Here is a 10,359-nt window from a genome sequence, read left to right as displayed (position 1 = left end):
ATTGGCTGTCTATGTATACACGGTAGTACAAACGGAAATGTTGCCCTGTAGGTGTTACGGTATTTTCTTGTTTGTTGTACCATCTGTCAAGCTATATGTTGATGATTTTGGAGAGTTCGGCGTTGTAATATTCATTATTCATGAGACATTGCTCACCGCTCCATCGTCAGAGATGTAGAACTATTCAGTAAAAAGTCGAGAACTCAGAAGCCGCTCTGAACTTCAGTGTATATGTATATATATATATATATATATATATATATATATAATATATAATATATAACATATATATGTATATATATGTATATATATATGCATATATACACATATATATATGCATATATAAATATATATATATATATATATATATATATATATATATATATAGATATATATCCTATCCGAGAGTTGATACCTTGACGTGGTGGATAGGTATGAGAATCTTAATGACTACAAAAGCTATGTCGATAGAGAGACAATCTCTGCAGGGTCACCTATATCGAACAGGTTTTGTAAGAAAGATCAGACAAAGAGCAGCTCACACGTACAGTCGTAGGACCCACTGCAAACTGGCACGTCTCTGATGGTGAACAGGGAAACTCCTGGTAGATATATGGGGTACCGTCATATTGACGGCGTGGACCATTGGGCACCCTATGGATGTAGGGTTTCACCGCATATGATAAGGTGACACCAGAGAAATATCTCACCAGAAACCAGTTGGCAAGGAGGTGAGATTACTGCCAACCCCCTTCATAGCCAATATGAACAGGACAACTTTAAAAAAAAAAAAGAAAAAAAAAGAAAAAAAAAAAAAAAGGGCGTTCCTGTTGGATCATAGTCTCCTAAAGGTCCAACTGTATTGCTTCGTGTGCTTACGGGCAGTGTACCACCGAGTGTGAGGAAGCACTGTCTAAGCAGATCTAAGTCTTGGACATTAAACATGAAGAAAATGAAGATCTATGATTACAACGTAAGAAGTCTCTCAGAAGATCGCAGGCTGGAGAGTTTAATGGAAGAACTAGACAACATCAAGTGGGACATCGTAGGACTGAGCGAAGCCCGAAGAGCGGAAGAAAAGCTGATACAATTACAAGATGGTCACCACCTGTTCTACTATAGAGGTAAAGACAAAGAAAGATCTAGTGGAGTAGGATTCTTGATCAAGCGAGAGGTTGCTGGTAACTTAGCCAAATTCAGTAGTTTGTCAGACAGTGTAGCTTGGATTGTGATTAGACTGTGTAAAAGGTACACCCTAAAAGTAGTTCAGGTTTATGCACCAACTTCACAGAGGTCAGACGATGAAATTGAGTCGTTTTATGATTATTAAGTCAGGTAATGGACCAAGAAAAAAGTAAGTACATGTTGGTAATAGGCGACTTTAAGGCTAAAGTGGAGAAGAAGATGGGCGATGAGACGTGCATTGGTAATTTTGGAGTAGGTGAAAGAAATGACAGAGGCGAGATGTTCGTAAATTTTGCAGAGAACTACAAAATGAGGATAATGAACACTTTCTTCCAAAAGCGTGTAGGTCGTAAATGGACGTGGAGAAGGCCAAATGGAACAACAAATAACAAAATAGATTTCATATTAAGAGATGAGAGCAAAAGTGTTAACAATGTTACGGTGATACATAAAGTAAACATAGGTAGTGACCATAGAATGGTGGGTTACACAGCTAAATTTAATTTCAGAGCCGAGAGAAATAAACTCATTTCAAGAAAGCAAATCAGCCTTGCAAAGGTTGAGGATAATAATAAGAAATTTCAGTTAGAAATTAAAAATAGATTCGAAGCCCTAAAAACTAATGAGGACACCGTGGAAGATATTAATTTGAATTTAGTGAATATCATTATAGAATAGGCAGAAAGTAGGAAGTGCAAAAACAGTAGAGAAAACAAATACTCCTAAGCTACATATGACCTAATTAAAAGAAGAAGGGTCATACAGATTGAAAACAGGAGATTAGTGAAAAGAAAGAGAAACATGGATGAAATAGAGGAAACTATTCGGAAGGGTAAAAATATTAAAGTGACACAGCGCAAACATGTTTCAGGAAGACAGCAAATAATATGTCTGAAAGATAGAAATGGGGAAATAATTAAATGTAGAGAGAAAATGGTAAAAAGGGTAGAATAATTTTACCAAGAGCTTTACTCGTCGAATACCGTAATTGAGTCAGTAAATTCATGTGTAGACGTTAGTAGTGTACCAGAAATTACAAAGGAAGAAGTAGAATTTGCTCTAAAAACTATGAAACGAGAAAAAGCACCTGGGGGAGATGGTATATCGATAGATCTATTGAAAAACGCAGGTAAATTAGTTCATATTAAATTAGCACAGTTGTACACCCAGTGCTTATGTCAAGAAAGCGCTCCTGATGCGTGGTGCAATGCTATAGTGATTTTACTTCATAAAAAAGGAGAGCAGAAGGACCTTAGTAACTATCGACCGATTAGCTTACTATCCAACGTGTATAAAGTATTCTCCAAGATCCTTACCAATAGACTAAGTCAAGTTTTAGATGGAAACCAACCGAAAGAACAGGCAGGCTTTAGGGGTGGATATTGGACCCTAGATCATTATTGGCGATAAACCAACTAATCGAGAAAACGACAGAATACAATATACCTCTGTGTTTAGCTTTTGTACATTACGAGGCCTTTGACTCGGTAAAACAAATAACAATACTAAACTCGCTACACAAGCAGGGTGCAAACAAACAGATCGTAAAAGTTTTAGAAAATATTTATGTGAAAGGTACCGCTATAATTCGACTACATAAAGATAGAGAAAATATCAAGATCAAGAAAGGAGTACAGCAAGGCGACACAATTTCACCAAAACTATTTACAGCTTTCTTGGAAGATATTTTCAGAAGATTGAGCTGGGAAAAGAAAGGTTTAAAGATTAATGGCGAATATTAGAACCACCTAAGATTTGCGAATGACATTATTCTTATTTCAGAAAGAGCAGAAAGCTTGCAATATATGCTGGGTGATTTAAACAAGAAAAGTATCAAAGTAGGTTTGAAAATGAATAAAAGTAAAACCAAAGAAATTTTCAATACAAAAGTTCAAAGTAAAGCGATTGTAATTGATGATGAGAGTATAGAGGAAGTTGAAGCGTATAATCATTTAGGCCATATGATGAAAGTGACGAAAGATCATGATAATGAAATAAAAAGACTAATTATAATTGGTTGCAAAGCGTTTGGTAAGTATGATAAAATCCTGAGAATAATAAATTCATCTCCAGGGGATGAAACATCCGACCTCAGTCAGGGCACGTGACATGAGACTTACTGAGTTCCCTATTGTAGCTTCCTCCTCTGTATATAAGTTCTTGTCTACGTACCCAGTAATTGTAACTGCTAAAGAGGATCGCAATTAGTGGTCGAAATATAAAGTTTATATATATATATACATATATATATATATATATATACATATATATATATATATATATACATATATATATATATATATGTGTGTGTGTGTGTGTGTGTGTGTGTGTATGAATATGTATATTATGTATATGTATATGTACATATACATATATATATATTTATTTATATATATGTGTATATATATATGTGTATATATATATGTATATATGTATATATATATATATATATGTATATATATATGTATATATACATGAGTATATACATGTGTATATACATGTATATATATGTATATATGTATATATATATATATTTATATATATGTATATATATATATATATTTATATATATATATATATATATATTTGGTTAGATTTAATGGCAAGATTATTATTGCAGAGTTTTTTATCTGCCTTTTTCTCTTTCTCTGAGAATATTTTTCCCTTCCACGGGAAGTTGTCTTATAATGTCACCATATGACATTGTTTTGTAAGTTACTTTGTGCATGGCTTTACCAAAGTGAAAAACTGGCCAGAACGCGTTTTCACACTACTTAGTGCTTCATCAGTGGCTAGGGTGTGAATATCTGATTGAATTTTTGTGTTTATATACTATTAGTGTTGGTCTGATATTTCATTTTTGAGGCTTCTGATTGGCTAGCGGGCTGGACTAGAACTCCTGAACTATTCTACTTCCTGATTGGTCGGCTGTTGTGTGACGTCATCAGTATTGTGCCTTCTTTCAGGGAGCTGAGATCTCCTTACGTTAGGGAGGGCCTTTAAATCCCTAGTTTGTATATTAAGATTGGGAGATGTTTCTTTAATAAAGAGAGCCTCGAGGATAGGTAGTCTTCTATGGTCTTGGTTTATTGCCAGCAGTTCTGTGTTTTCTTTTAGAGTTTCTCTTTTTAAATTTCTTTTGTGAGCAGAATGATGGTGGTTTTTGGGAGCTCCTCAAGAGAGGTGGTATGATAACCGGAGTGAGAGCTTCATTGTTGCCATGCCAATATAGTTTGAAGGTTGGGATGCACAGTTCCCAAGTTTACATGAGTACCTATATATGACGTGAGTTCTCTGAAGGTCACTTTTGTTTTCTCTTATATTATTCTTTAGTAGCAGTTGAGATGTCTTTTTATTTTGATAATATATAATCAGTTGTACTTTAGAGTTTTCTTCTTTTGGTTTAATATTTCTTTTAATAATTTGTTGCATAACCCTTTCATCTTCTTTGTAGGCTGTGGAGAAGAAGGACTTATAGTAAATTTTAATCAGGTTTTTGGCGTTAATGTCCTGTAGGATTTTGTCTGGGTGGCTTTTGTCCTGGTGGTTTTTGTCCAAGTACCATTTGTCTAGAGTTCTTTTTGTGATTCGCTCTATATCCTTATTGGCGAATCCATTATTTATAAGGGTCTGAGAAGCTCTTTCTAACTCATTATGTACTGTTTCCCAATTATTACAGTGACTAAGAGATCTTCTAATATAGGCACTGATGGTAGAATCTTTGTATCTTTGGGGACATTCGCTAGTCCCATTTAGGCAATGTCCTGAATTAGATGCTTTTATATATACAGATGTGTCGTAAGTGCCTTCATCTCTCTGTTTTACTAATGTATCTAAAAAGGGAAGGGACCCATCTATGCTGTGCTCAATTGTAAAATTGATACCAGATGTCTCTATTAATCGTTCTTTTAGATCGTCTTATTGTTGGCAATTTTCAGCTTTGACGAAAATATCGTCTATATATCTGCAGTAAATGTGAGGTTTTTGCAGATTTGCGAAAATTTCATTTTCAATGCTACCCATAAAAAAGTTAGCAAAAAGTACTCCGAGTGATGATCCCATTGCAACACCATCGGTTTGGCAATATTTATTTCCTCTAGGGCACGTAAAGGGGGGTTCTTTGGTGCAACATTCCAAAAGGTCTTTCATTACTTTCTCTGGGATATCACAGTTAGGGGTGGTGTCATTGTGAGAAACTCTGTCTATTATATATTGAATAGTGCGGTCAACTTGGATGTTAGTGTAGAGGGACTCCGCATCTAACGAAGCGATAATGCCTTTTGAGTTATTGTTTGCTAAAAGATCTAGAAAATCAGTGGCGGATTTGACATTGTAGTCAGCGGGAGTATAAGGAGTGAGGATTTCACCAAGTTTTTTGGCAATTTTGTAAGTTGGTAATGGTATCTGTGAGATAATAGTACATAACTTGTTGCCGGGTTTATGGGTTTTAACATTACCATAGCAGTAACCTAGTTCGTAATCGTCTGTAGGTTTAGGAAGCTTTATGCCTCCTTTAACTGCGTTTGCACAATCTACTAGTTCATTAATTTTATTTTTGAGGGAGTCTGTGGGGTTTCTTGAGATCTTCTTAAATTTTCTCTTATCGTTAAGGATTTCATCCATTATTTGTAAGTATTCTTCTGTGTTTATTAAGACGAAAGTGGCTGCTTTGTCTGCTTTTCTGATTGTGATGTCTGGGTCTGTTTTCAGTTGTTTGGCTGCTTCTATATGTTTCTTTTTTAAAATTTGGCTTTTAAAGTTACCTCTCTGTTTGGAAGACTCGCTAATAATTTCAGTTTTGAAAGCGGGCTCAACTGTTATTTTCTTTTGGTTAGCTAGTTGTTCAACGTTATCTATTAAGATTTCACATTCTAATCTTTTTCCACAAACACGCACACACACACACACACACACACACACACACACACATATATATATACATACATATATACATATATACATATATAATATATATATATATATATATATGTGTATGTGTGTGTGTGTGTGTGTACATGTGTGTGTGTGTGTATACGTGTGTGTGTGTTGTGTGTGTGTGTGTGTGTGTGTGTGTGTGTTGTGTGTGTGTGTGTGTGTGTGTGTGTGTGTGTGTGTGTGTGTGTGCGCGTGTGTGTGTGTGTGTGTGTGTGTGGTTGTGTGTGTGTGTGTGTGTGTGTGTGTGTGTGTGTGTGTGTGTGTATCTGTGTGTGTTGTGTGTGTGTGTGTGCATGTGTGTCTGTGTATGAATATATATATATATACATACATATATATATATATACATATATATATATATATATATATATATACATATATATATAAATACATACATATATATATATATATATATATATATATATATATATATATATATATATATATATATACATACATATCAACCATGATTCACTTTAATTTTAAGCCATCAATGTCAAAGAACTCAAAGGAAGCATACGAGTACATGCAGAAACTGATACGTGGTCAAGTGAAGGACTCGAACATCTGCTCACATGTAACAAGTGACCATTGACTTAACAGATTGCGCTATCAAGATATAAATATATATATATATATATATATATATATATATACATGTATATTTATATATATATTTATATATACATACATATGTATATAATATACACATTTACATGCATACATGCATACATGCATACATACATACACACATACATACATACATACATACATACATACATACATACATACATACATACATACATACATACATTCATACATACATACATACATACATACATACATACATACATACATACATACATACATACATACATACATACATACATGCATACATACATACATACATACATACATACATACATACATACATACATACATACGTACATAAATACATACGTACATAAATACATACGTACACACACACACACACACACACACACACACACACATGTACGTACGCACACACACACACACACACACACACACACACACACACACACACACACACACACACACACACACACACACACACACACACACACACACACACACACACACACACACACACACACACACACACATATATATATATATATATATATATATATATATGCAGAAGAAATCACTTGAACGCGTGATACTAGTATGCAGACAAACCACTGGGAAAATGAAAGAGATGAGACCGAGCGCTTTCGTCTATTCAGACTTTGTCTGAATAGACGAAAGCACTCGGTCTCATCTCTTTCATATTCCCAGTGGATTGTCTGCAAATATATATATATATATATGTATATATATATATGTACATATATATATATACATACATATATAATATATATATATATATATATATATATATATATGCAAAGAAATCACAAAACACACGTGATAAACTATTTATAATATACCATGTAAAAATTGTGATTTTATTTATATAGGCCAAACAGGCAAAGGCTTAGAAAAAAGAATAGGCCAACATAAATATAGTATTAGAACGGGGCAAGTGTCCAGTGGATTATTTGTCCACCAAAGGGATTATGGTCATAATATTGACTGGGGAAATTCTAAAATAATTACTTCTTGTAATAATATTGTAGAAAGAAATATTATTGAATCTTGTTTTATAAAAAGAAATTTTGGAAATAACATGAACTTGAGTTTGGGTTTATTTAAATTGGACAATTTTATTATTGACAAAATTGTGTGTGATAAAATGTAACATGGGACCTCTCCGAGTATCCTTGTCTTCTTATGTATTTATTGTTTCTTTCTGTATTGCTTTTTTGTACCTTTGAAAATGTCTAAATAGACGAAAACGTTCGGTATCTGTTTTTTCAATTTCCCGGTGGTTTCTGCAAAAAAAAAAATATTATATATATATATATATATATTATATATATATATGGGGGTCCGATGGTGACACGCAATACATAGGCTTAAGTATTAAGCTATGCTTCAGGATTAAGTCATGGTCATTAAGTCTACATACCCTCTACCACCTAATTGTTGACGTTCTACCTGCTCGTGGTGTGTAGATCCTAGAACCGAGTTTCAGAAGTCAATATCCTTTATAAATATTTAACGCTGTCTTACCAACCTACATCCTTGACAAAATAATGAATGATGGTAACCTCCTTTGGAATCATGGATCCGAAAAGTTCCTAGAAATGGTAAAATGCAAGGAATGCTCATGTCTTAGCAGAATAGAGTTGAAAGAATTATGAAAGTACGAACGAATATATCTTAGTACCTTTTTCAAAGAACGCCAAGATCATCGAAACTCTTTTGCTGATAGCCGGTGTTAAGGTAGCGTACACGGCAGGTAGAAAAATTAGAAACTTGGTGAAGCCGGGAACAGAAAACAAGAGGAGCGAAAACAGCGTGTTTTATAAGATTCCATGTAAAGGATGCCTACAAATTTACATTGGTGAGTCATTACGTGGCATAGACAAACGTATTTATGAACACAAAAATGACATCAAACACCATAGAATTCACAACCCTTTGGTCGTACATTTAGATAGATGCGGACACCATCCAGATTGGCATAGCACGGAAATAATCAGTAAAGGGCTTGATAGGAAAAAAAGAAAAACAGTAAAGGCAGCACGCACCAGCATAGAGAACACTACCAATCATAGGGAATGATTCGTCAACCTAGCCAAAAGAACACGGAAGGTTAGCGGAAAATAAACTATCAAAGAAAACGAGATGGACAAGCAAGGGTCACGGTGTTGGCTGTCCGAGACTATCACCTAGACATAATTCTACAAGACATCCAACGAACTAGAATCCACAGTGACAGCCAGCGAGACAGAATACCTGGAGCATATGTATATAAGGCGAAGATGTATGTATGTCTGTCATTCTTTCTGAGGAAGGCATACAGCCGAAACGTAAAAGAATAAAGTACCTCTGACATCATTCTTTGTTTTCCTACGTCAAACGCACACATACACATATATACATATATATATATATATATGTATATATATATATATATATATAATATATATATATGTATGTATGTATGTATGTATGTATGTATGTATGTATGCATGTATGTGTGTGTGTATGTACGTGTAAGAGACTGGTAGATAAAGGTAGATAAGTAAGGTATATAGAGGGGTAGGTGGTGAGAATTTATTTTATGTGTTGGATGTTTATAAAACACAAGCAGCGAAGGAGTTGCATAATCTCGCTCACCATCTAAAGTTTATAAACAACCGCAAGGGTGACGAGTTAAACACCATATGAGGACGGAGCCTTTATTTACACGACGTTTTGCTTATTACAGTTTTTTCAAGTACACATGCTTGAGATTGAATAAGAGGAATGGAGGGAATGGGGAAATAAAGAAGTAGGGGGGGAAGGAAGAGGAGGAGGAGAGGAGGAGGAGGAGGAGAGGAGAGGGAGGAGGAGAAGAGGAGGAGGAGGAGAAGAGGAGGAGAGGAGGAGGAGAAGGGGTATTGAATACTGGGAGAGGTTGACAAGGCTGACCCAAACGTCCGCGGGCAAATTGCTCACAAAGGGTGTTTTAAAATTTTGTTGGCCATGGGTATTAGAGGAATTATGTGGGGTGAGATGTTGAACATGCCCCTGATTTGTTCAATAGCGTTCGTTCCTTGAATGATCGCTGCTTCCAAACACTTCCTGCGGATCTTGTCGGGTTCTCGTATCAGTAGCCCTGCATTCTTCCAGTCCATCAGATGGTTTTCCCTGTTCCTATGTGCCACACCTGCATTGGTGGTGACATCATACCTGACGTCGTAAGGATGTTCACGTATTCGTGTATTCAGGTCGCGTGCTATGAGGGGATTTTGCCAGTAATCTCACCCCCCCCCCTACCAACTGGTTTCTGGTGAGTTATTTTTCTGGTGTCACTTTATTCATTATATTCGATAAAGTACACGTTGGCATTAGGCGACTTTAAGGTTAAGGTTGAGGAAGAATATGGGAGATGAGTCGTGTATTGGGAAGTTTGGAGTAGATGAATGAAATGAGAGAGGCGAGATGTTAGTTAATTTTGCAGAGAACTACAAAATGAGGATAATAAGCACCTTCTTCTAAAAGCTTGTAAGTCATAAATGGACCTGGAAAAGTGCAAATGGAACAACAAAGAACGAAGTAGACCTCATATTAGGAGATGAGAGCCAGCGTGTTAGCAATGTTACG

The sequence above is a fragment of the Oratosquilla oratoria genome, chromosome 3 (genome assembly GCF_046742065.1).
Source record: "Oratosquilla oratoria isolate Oo_2021 chromosome 3, ASM4674206v1, whole genome shotgun sequence".
Lineage (NCBI taxonomy): Eukaryota > Metazoa > Arthropoda > Malacostraca > Stomatopoda > Squillidae > Oratosquilla > Oratosquilla oratoria.
The sequence above is the reverse complement of the archived record's forward strand: the minus strand, read 5'-3'. Positions refer to the sequence as shown.